An 8,414-nucleotide genomic window follows, 5' to 3' on the forward strand; every position below is an offset into this window, starting at 1 on the left:
CGCTCCATGGCATAGGACCTGGATATCTCCGAGACCGCCTTCTGCCACAGATTCCCTCCCACAGACCGGTACGCTCCCACAGAGCGGGCCTCCTCAGGGTGCCGTCGGCCAAGCAATGTCGGCTGGCGACCCCCAGGGGGAGGGCCTTCTCTGTGGGTGCCCCCACCCTCTGGAACGAACTACCCCCCGAGATCCGGACAATCCCGGATCTCCTAACCTTCCGCCGCGCCAAGACATGGCTTTTTCAGCAAGCGGGACTGACCTAGGGTGAATTTTAAATAGGGAAAATTTTTTTAAAGATTTTAATAATGTCACAGCTATAAATATTTGGTTTTAATTGGCTTTTATAGGGGAAATGTTTTTGTGTTGTTTTAATGTGCTGTGAGCCGCCCTGAGTCCCGTGGGGAGAAGGGCGGCATATAAGTTAGTGTTAAATAAATAAAAACAATAGCAAACCACTTCATTTCTTCCCAAGAAAACACAGAAGTCAACTTATTTTCCAAAGCACCAGAAGGCAAGACAAGAAACGATGGATGGAAACTAATCAAGGAGAGAAGCAACCTGGAATTAAGGAGACACTTCCTAACAGTGAGGACAACCAGTGGAACAGCTTGCCTCTAGACGTGGGTGTTTCATCACTAGAGGTTTTTAAGAAAAGACAGCCATTGGTCTGAAATGGTATAAGGTCTCCTATTTGAACAGGGGTTGGACTAGAAGACCTCCAAGGTCCCCTCCAGCTCTGTTCTGAATCTGATTCTGATCAAAACCATGTGGGCATAGGCATAAAATCACTGAGAATCAAACTTCTTTGAAGGAGACCTTATTCCAACAAGATAGCTCTCTGTCTGCCATCACCCTGTAGTTACTAGGGCCAAAGCCAACTCAAAGACATCTAATTAAGTAACTATACAATAAACATATTAATGACAGAAACATTTATATTTTTATTCTAATCTCTTTAATAGAACACAGGATGGATTGTATCTCCTATCATTGTCCAGCATGGCAATGGTAGTGGTTATCTGATCCATTTCATAGGGAAATTCTACTGTCATGCACTACCATCTGAGAAGCCTAGGACAGTGATGGTGAACCTTTTAGAGACGGAGTGCCCAAAAACTGCCCTCCCACCCCCGTCCCTGCTCTGCCCTGCCCACTGGACCACCCACCACTTCCACAGCCCGCCACAGATCACCCAGCAGCCCAGCAGCGCCATGGCCATGCCCTCCACCCTTGCCCCACAGCATCATCTGCGCATGATGGGGCACAAGGGCGGAGTCTTGTCCCCGCTGCCCGCTACCATGTCCTTGGCTGCATTGCTTTGTGTGGGCTGCGCCCGGGGGGCAACTATCCTCTGGGGGGGCTGCTGGTGAGGAGTGGGCCATGGGAGGAGGCGGGGCTGGGACGATGGTGCATGTGCCCAGAGAGGGCTCCGAGTGCCACCTCTGGCACGCGTGCCATAGGTTCGCCACCACTGGCCTAGGACTTGTTCTCACTTCAGCAACAAAGTGAGATCTGATTCTATTGTGTGTACTGATTGTGCTCGGTTGTGAGCAGATACATGGCAGAAACAAGACTTCCTCAGAAGGTCAGTTCATTAATTTGGCTTAAAATTATCTGCTAGTTGTGGTTCGCCAATGGTTTCAGACAAAGGCATTTCAATAAAGGAGAATATTTGTAGCTCAGGGTTGAAATGAAGGGTCCTTGGTGCTCTCCGAGTTTGGTTGTTTTCTTGCAGACGTTTCATTACCTTATCAAGGAGGCAGAAAGGGTACCATGAAAATGTCCTTACAGGAAGCTGCCTCTCCCTCTTAAAAAGTATGTTTTTTTTTCTCTAGTTGCATGGATTGGGGAACTGAGCCCCCAAACCTCTTAAAGCAGTGGTTCTCAACCTGTGGGTCGGGACCCCATTTGGGGTCGATCAACCATTTCACGGGGGTCGCCAAGCAAGGCTGTCCGCCATTTTTTTTGTCCGCCATTTTTTCCCCCTTTTCCGGCAGGTGCCTTACCTCCCTTGGGCTGGGCCAGCTGGTGGTCGGCCTGCTCTGTCTCTGCCGCTTGCCAGCTACGCCTCGGCCGGCGCAGGGGGCAGAACCACGCATGCACAGCGCTCCCGGGCAGGGAAAGTCCTCGACTTACAACCGGTTGGGTAGTCCTCGACTTACGACCGGTTTAGTCCTTGACTTATGACCGGTTTAGTCCTCGACTTATGACCGGTTGGGGTCGCGGCATTAAAAAGGTTGAGAACCACTGTCTTAAAGACAGTCGCTTTATTCTACCCTTCCCTGTCACACCAAATGCTAATCATCGCAGCTCCTTAAATATTTTTTGGCGATAAGAATTTTCTAAATTTTCTATGCATAATAATTCTAAAACAATCCCAATACAACTCAGTAGGAGCAGCTGTGTTGAGCCAGTCAGAATGAAGCATTGAATAACAATTTTATTACAGCCATACTACACAGTTACACTATTTCATGATTACCACAGTATTACTCCCAAGTAATTTTCTCCCATCTTAACACTACGTGGCCTATCATCCTGCAGGTATTCCATGCAAAGCTACTCTGCTAAAATGAACATAAAATAACTCCATCGTGCAGGAACAAATAAAATAACTTAACTGAAGCTTTAGTCTATCTTCGTTAATCCGGCCAATTGCTGACACTGCCTGTCCAATGTAAACCGAGATTCTCTTTAGGCACCTACAGCCTTAAGACTTTTTAAGCAATATACAAGAACCGGAATCAAATCTGTTTCCCCATGCAAAACTGTTTACAGTTTCCATTTACATACAAGAGAGGAAATGCAAAGACACTTGTGTATTTTCCTTTATTATTTTCTATTTTTTAATTAATAACCCTTCTGAATGCTGTACAACTAGCAGAGCTGATTTTAATCTTATCGTCAGAATTTCCATCCAATTCTTATAAATTCAACTGATTTGAAAGGATTATGAAGAGCCACCAGTAACTCTTTTTTTCCAGAATATTTTCTTGAAACTTCACAATTCTTTGAAATCTCTATTTATTGGCAGCCTTGACGACAGATTCTTTCCCAATAATTGATACTTGTGAGTATTCCTTCTTATGTTGTATTACGTTCAAGATGTGGTTTATGATTCCAAGCTTAGTTCTTGTAGATATTTCTGCACAGATGTGCAGGTGGCTATGATTTTGTACCGAAGAAATGCAGAAGTACAAGATTACGCCTGGTTCGAGAAGATATGCAGAGACTGAGATAAAGAACATATGTATTTTTCGGTTTGCAATTCTTCCACTAACGATTTGTCCTTGAACTGCAATAATATGATGAATTATCATTGCTGTCTCCTTAGAACTGCAGCTTCCTAGAAAAAGGGATATAGATATTTGGACGATTTTGAAGTAGCAGTGAAGTACAGCAATGAAGTAGAAAAACCAGACAGGCAATGTCAAGAGTCAAGGAAGCATTTACATTTTTTTAGTGTATGTGGGGGGTATTCTGTTCCATTATCCTGAAGCTACAAACTTTAAGATAGTTCTATAAATGGTGGTATTATCAGAATATATTGTATTTCATGTTGCATAGAAACTGTGGAATTTCAAAGGTTGTTGAGGTACCATTTCCAGCTCCTGACAACAGCATGATCAACAAGGATAACAGGTATTTATCCACTTGTAGATAGTCACCAGTTCTCCGTCTCTGAATTGTACAATCTCATGGCAGACAGGCACAAGTGAGAGGTGTAACAGACACTTTATCCACAGAGCTACTTGTAAAGAAACTTGTCTGCTTCCATAGTTTTATTCAAATGGCATAGACCAACAGATACAATATTTGACTTACTTACATGATGGGTATTTGTAATGTCACTGTTATATTGTCAACTGTTGTGTTGATTGCTGTCCATTTGTTTTTTGGGGACCCAATCTGGACACTCTGTTATGGCTGAAGATAGGGGATAATAAGGAACTGATGTCTACACATCTATGAAACCAATCTGAAGTATTCTCTTTATTTTACTGCTTTTCTTTCAAATTCACTACTTCAGTCTTTCTTCCCTAACAGAACTGACATAGTTCACCTCGTCAGTGTTTCTCTAGGCATAATATTCATGTAAACTGTAGACATGTAAACACAGACAACTCAAATATTTTTAAACGATCATTTGCCTTTGTATCCCAGTCCTTGTAAACTCAATGGGAAGGCAATCGTGTGGTATAATAGATATGGCTTTATGCCTCAGCTGTTAGAAGTGGCTTTCAGCACCTATTAAGCACAGGCTGAATCCATCAGCAAGAAGAATCTAGAAGTCTCTGGCGAATTTTGCCATCTTTGTTTCTTCAGTGTCATCAGGCAATTTTGGCTCAGTCAGATCTGTAGGAAGGTCAGAAAGAGACTTGTTATATCCTTTTAATTAAAGCACTAGCACAGAGTAGTCTGCTTTTATTTTATTTCAGAGCTCTAAAAGCATGACTGAAGAGAATTAAGTCTAGGCTGAAATGCAATACCAATCCTGGAATAAGTATGACTTGAGAAAGAAAGAGGATAGGTGACTAAGACCAATGTCAAGGCTGATATTTTAAAATACCAAACATTTGACCCCGGTAAGTCTATAGATTATAGCAAGGGTCTTGGCCCTTTTATGACTTGTGGACTTCAACTCCCAGAATTCCTCAGCCAGCGTCCACAAGTCATAAAAGGGCCAAGTTTGAAGAGCCCTGCTGGCATCTCATCCCTCCCCAGAAGCAAAAGAGAAACAATTCTCTAACTCAGTGGTTCTCAACCTTTTTAATGCTGCGACCCCAATCGGACGTAAGTCGAGGACTAAACCAGTCGTAAGTCGAGGACTAAACCGGTCGTAAGTCGAGGACTTTCCCTGCCCGGGAGCGCCGCGCATGCGTGCTTCCGCCCCCTGCGCTGGCCGAGGCATAGCTGGCAAGTGGCAGAGACGGAGCAGGCTGACCACCAGCTGGCCCAGCCCAAGGGAGGTAAGGCACCCACCGGAAAAGGGGAAAAAAATAGCGGACAAAAAAAATGGCGGACAGCCTTGCTTGGCGACCCCTGTGAAATGGTCGATCGACCCCAAATGGGGTCCCGACCCACAGGTTGAGAACCACTGCTCTAACTCCTCTCCCCAATCTAAGCCACCCTGAACAGCAGCACTAGGCCTCAGGTGTTGGTTATTGCTGGCGTGTCACCAAAGCAGTGTGTGTCATAGGCACGCCATCACTAACCTACCTAAACAAAGAAAAAAAAATAAACACAAAGGGAGATAATGTTACCTTTTAATTCTGCTGCATCATTTGACATTTCCACTTCAGCTTTTTTCCTATTCTTGTGGGGGGTGTTTGGTTTGGCATCCACGGCGTCCATTTTAATCGAGCCAAGGTTCCTGAGGAGCTGCATGGCATCAAACCTCTCCCCGCTGCCTTTGAGGCTCTCCAGAACTTTGAGGCACTTGTAAGATTTCAGCTCGCTCACATTTTCCTCGAGAAAAAGCAGGTAGAGGCTCATGTCGTTGTAGTGCTTTGCTTTGACTTTGAGAACATCAAATGTCGGCAGAAGCTCGTAGACCTGCAGGATGTCCGAGCTCTGCCTGAGCGGGACGAAGAAGGCGTAGATCACCAGCGGTGTGATCAGCACGTACACGATGAAATTGATGTAACTCAGCAACTGGAAGACACCAACGGCAACCATTTTGCACTGAAACCGTTCCGGAATGTTCGTGTCATTTTTTAGTATCCCAGTTTTGACGTTGCAAATAAACTCATCGGTCAAGGAAGAAAGGCTGATATAATAGCCCAGGAAGAGGCAAGCAAAGAGGATAATGATCAAAGTTAGCAAACGGCAAATAATGTATTTGATGATTAAGCTCTTGGAGCCCTTCTTTGTCTTCAGATATTGTTCCACAATAGGGTACTTAAAGTGGCTGTCAGAGATCTCCCATAAACTGGAAAACAAAAGAGCCAATTTCCAGGAATGTTATATCAGGATTTCACTTGCTTTAGAAATTACTTAGTACCCAATACCTCAACATCCCCAGGTACCAGTTTTCTTCTCCCTCCTGTTTCAATGGATTTTTCAACATTTGAAAATAAATTAAAAGTTGGGAATAATTGGCAATTCTCCAAAATTTAAACACGATTAAAACAATACAGGTAAGCCTCGACATATGACCGTAATGGACTTTGCCCATTATGGCGGTATGCTGCAATGGTTATAAAATGGGTTGGTCATGGGACTAACCTGATTTTATGTCCTTTTTGCAGTAGTCATAAAACGAATATGGCAGTCGTTAAGTGAACCCACTATGGCATGATTTTGAACACCACAATACAAAAAAGATATTGAGACTTTGGAAAGAGTGCAAAGAGCAACAATAAATTATTAGGGGGCTGGAGGCTAAAATGGATGAAGAACGGTTACAGGAATTGGGTTTGTCTAGTCTAATGAAAAGAAGAAATGGGGGGGACATGATAGCACTGTTCCAATATTTGAGGAGCTCCTATAAAGATAAGGGGGTCACACTATTTTCCAAAGCACCAGAAGGCAAGACAAGAAGCAATGGTTGGAATCTAACCAAGGAGAGAAGCAACCTGGAATTAAGGAGAAATTTCCCAACAGTGAGAGCAATTAACCAATGGAATAACTTGCCTTCAGAAGTTGTGGGTGCTCCACCACTGAAGGCTTTCAAAAAGAGACTGGACAATCATTTGTCTGAAATTATATAGGGTCTCCTGCTCAAGTAGGGGGTTGGACTACAAGACCTCCAAGGTCCCTTCCAACTCTATTATTCTATGTTCTATAAATAGAGATCCTGTGACTGAAATGCAACAAACAGCTGTAAATGTGTTCGTGTTGACGAGTGCCCCAAAAGCGATTGTGATTGTGGGTGAGCCCAACTCTTGGGACTTTGGAATTGGGCAATAACTCCCCTTTTTCAGATAGGTCGTGACTTTGAGGACTATCTGTAATTTAATGTAAAAGAAAATGCTCAGAAGAATGCTTCTGTACTCATAAAGCTTGAGAACTATTGCAAAGGTAGTCCCTGGCTTACAACTATTCATTTAGTTCAAAATTACATCGGCACTGAAAAAAGTGATTTATGACCATTTTTCACATTTCCGACTATTGCAGCATCCCCCTGGTCACGTGGTCAAAATTCAGACGCTTGCAACTGGCATGCATTTATGATGGTTGCAGTGTCCCAGGGTCGTGTGACCACCTTATGTGGCCTTCTGACAGACAAAATCAATGGGGAAGCCAGATTCACTCTGTGGCCACTCAACTGCGGTCCTAAGTTGAGGACTACCTGTAGAGCACAGGACTGGTTTCAAATCAAAAGACACAGCAACATCAGTTTAACTCAGGGGTAGGCAACCTTGGCTCTTTTATGACTCGTGGACTTCAACTCCCAGAATTCCTGAGCCAGCCATGCTGAGGGGAAAGGGAGAGGTTTCCAAGCTGAGCCAGGCTGGCTCAGGAATTCTGGGAGTTGAAGTCCACGAGTCATAAAAGAGCCAAGGTGGCCTACCCCTGGTTTAACTGAACCTCCGGATAAACAAATATGTTTAATCTGTGTGAATCTGCCCTGGCACACCCAACAGAGTTTTGCGCCATCTGAAATTCCAACTCATTATGATGGCTTACACTTTTTATAAGAGAGTGCTTATAATGAGGACTACTCAGAAATAGTTAACATTCTGCCGTAAGCTGCCTTGGGTTTAATTTGATTAAGTGACAGAACATTAACCACTCCTTCTTATCTTCACCTATGGACATCCTCCAAATGAACAGGGAGGGGTGTTTTGAAAAGGAAGATTAAACGTGAATATTCATACGATGCACAATAAACAGCCATTGCCCATTAGGGAATTAACTGAGGTAAATGCACAGAAATCACAGTGAGGCGGTGTTTCTCAACCTTGGCAAGCTTAAGATGGATGGACTTCAGCTCCCACCCAGCCACGCTGACGTCCACCCAACTTAAACTTGCCAAAGTTGAGAAACACTGCTCTAAGTTTTCTATTTTGTATCTAAAATAACATGCTGAATGCCAAAATCTATGAACTGATGTCCACTTCCTTTCTAGGGCAGAGGGGCCAGTTTGTTGTGGCCAAAAAGTTGGACTTCCTTAAAAAGGGAGTGTGGTGGAGTTTTTGTTTTGTTTTAAGGACCACAAGTGGCAAGGCTGGTGACATCTTCAGAGTGGGCGGGCTTAACATGGGGAAGGGGGCAATTATAGGGTTTAAAGTAGCAACCAAAAGGCCTGAAGCCACAAGGAAATTTTGCTTGATTTGGGAGAAGAGGCTAATGGGAACAACAGGTACAAAGGCCCTTCGTAAAACTCAAGGGACTTGTTTTCTCCTTGAAATCCCTAAAAGTCCACCAACAATCTTAAAAACAGACTGAAAACTACCACATGACCA

The 8,414-nt window shown here is 43.8% G+C and overlaps 1 pseudogene; it reads right to left on the minus strand.

Annotated features, from left to right (window-relative positions):
* Positions 1-2,423: 2,423 nt before the first annotated feature.
* On the minus strand, positions 2,424-5,935 carry LOC107299904 (annotated as a pseudogene).
* Between the last annotated feature and the right edge of the window lie 2,479 nt (positions 5,936-8,414).

The sequence above is a fragment of the Protobothrops mucrosquamatus genome, unplaced genomic scaffold (genome assembly GCF_001527695.2).
Source record: "Protobothrops mucrosquamatus isolate PMUCROS unplaced genomic scaffold, P.Mucros_1.0 scaffold5693, whole genome shotgun sequence".
Classification (NCBI taxonomy): Eukaryota; Metazoa; Chordata; class Lepidosauria; order Squamata; family Viperidae; genus Protobothrops; species Protobothrops mucrosquamatus.